This window comes from Penaeus japonicus, unplaced genomic scaffold, assembly GCF_977035675.1.
Source record: "Penaeus japonicus unplaced genomic scaffold, GWHDUDI00000001_assembly GWHDUDI00000032, whole genome shotgun sequence".
NCBI classification, from domain to species: Eukaryota; Metazoa; Arthropoda; class Malacostraca; order Decapoda; family Penaeidae; genus Penaeus; species Penaeus japonicus.
The window spans coordinates 2,146,218-2,148,707 of record NW_028234434.1 but is presented as its reverse complement, the minus strand read 5'-3'; positions in this window follow the sequence as shown (position 1 = coordinate 2,148,707).

The following is a 2,490-nucleotide window of genomic DNA, read 5'->3' as shown; positions in this document are numbered from 1 at the left end:
ATTGTCATTATTATTATAGTTATCTTTATTATGATCGTTATCATTGTTATCATTATCATTATTATTATCATTACTATTATCATTATTATTATCATTATTATCATTATCATAATTATTAATGTTAATAGCATTATTATTATCATTGTTACTAATACTAATACTATTACTATCATTATTAGCATTGTTATTATTAACTATCAATTATCATTATTGTTAATGATATTATCATCATTATTACTATTTTATCACTAGTATCATTATCATCTTTATCATTATCAGTGTTATCAGAATCATTATTGTTATCATCATCATCACTATTATCCTTATGCCTTAGGCCTCGACTGCGGAATGCGCTGATGGGACACGCGGGAGAAGAGGAGAGAGAAAAAATGGAAAAGAAAGTGAAAGCAAGAGAGAGGGAAGAAGAAAAAGAAGAAGAAGAAGACGAAGACGAAGAAGAAAAAGAAGAAGAAGAAGAATGTAGAAGAAGAACAAGAAAGAGAAGAACAGAAGAAGAAAAGGAAGAAGAAGAAGGTGAAGAAGAAGAAAAAAACACATAATAATGATAATAATAATAAGAGGAAGAAAAGCGAGAGAAGAAGAAAATGAAAAGAAGAAAAGGAAAGGAGGGAAAAGAATAAGAAAAATAAGAAATGGAAGAAGAAGAGGAAGACATAAGAGAGAGAGAGGGGGGTGGGGGGAGAAGAGAGGGAAAGAGAGAGAGAGAGAGAGAGAGAGAGAGAGAGAGAGAGAGAGAGAGAGAGAGAGAGAGAAAGGAGAGATAGAAAGAGAGAGAGAGAGAGAGAGAGAGAGAGAGAGAGAGGAGAGCAGAGAAAGAAAGGAGAGAGAGCGAGAGGGACAGAGACAGAGAGAAGTATGATATATAGAAGTGAAGCATGACATATAGAAGCCCCATGTAAAAGAAGAAGACCAACGACCAAGAGGAGAAACCCCAAGAGGAGTCGGAGGGCCAAGCAGCATGACAAACAAGTGCCTGGGAAGTTAGTTTCCTTCAATTTGCCTTTATCGCCTGTTTATCGTAGCTCTCTTCCTAAAGTAAATGAGTGAAAGAAATGCGAGGTCTTTGTTAGCTTAAAAATAAGGGGGGGAAATATCTCCGTAATCTATAAAGTTTTTTTTTTTTTTTTTTTTTTTTTTTTTTTAAATCTTATAGACAATATTCATGCAAAATGTCATTGACTTTTACATGTTGATAATGATGGAAATTCCGACGTACTAGAGCTTATTTTTATGTATTTTTGATTCGTCTATTTTAATTAAAAGAAAAAGTAAACTTATCACATGAGTTTTTGACGTTTAATAAAGCTATTCTAGTTTAAACATCCAGAGACTCATGGCTATACAAAATGAACATCAAGAAGCGTACTTTATACTAGTTTATTTTGTGTGTATGCATATAATGAACATGATCTGAATAATGAACATGAAATGGACTTGGTTAACACACAAGACATTAGCTTTAGTCTCTTTCCTTATATGAATGTATATAGTGACTAAGCAAATAAGAAATATGTATTATGGAGATATACAGCGAAACCTCACACGCTTTACATTCCCTTGTTCCGTTGCTCCTTGTCCCATGCTGTGACTCGCAACTCATAGAGAATGAAAAATCTATAGCATATTCGGTTACTGATTTTCCGAACAGTTTTCCGAACAGCATATTCGAAAGGATTTTGTTTTTTGACTGTAGAGACTCGGGTGTGAATATTAAGCGAAGATTATGTCAAATATACTATACATTTATGCAACTTGTGATTATTAAATACTATATATTAATTTGCATATGGCAACTATGTTATGGCAAGTGCTTAAAGGAACCTGGAGAGGTGACAGAAAGTGATCAGTGACTGCAATGACCTGCAGGGTAGAATTATAAACGCAAAAGGAGCTATTTTAAAATCGCGTAATTCGGCTGCTATTGCATACTGTGAGACTGCGCTGTATCTTGCAATACATATCTGTATATAAACCCTGCTATGTAGGATGAAAACTTCCTTAGGCTGTAACTGTGACTAAAATAGGTGTTTAGCTGTATCAATTGCAGATAAGTAGTCATGCTCTTACCTTTTCTTATTTGTAACATCGATTTCAGATATTTGAAAAAGCCCCCATAGTCAAAAAGGAAACAAAAATAAGTGAATAAGGTACATATCAATGTCCTAATAAAACAGGAAGTTTACATTACAAAAGGTTCCCCATAGAAAGAGTATCTGGATCTCTAGCTCACTTGATATATCCAATATGATAAAGTTATATCTATGTTCCCTATTTTGTAAAACATGAAGTACAGATTCTAGGCTATATATTACAAACCAACAAAAAGTTATAACTAAGTTTTCTTCCTATTTCCGGCATGAAATTTTCCCGAAATCTTTATTCTCGAGATCATACTTTCATACAGCTATTAACTGCTTTGTAATTTTAGGTAAATGAGCATTGGAGTTATTAAGTTGAACAAATAGTCCA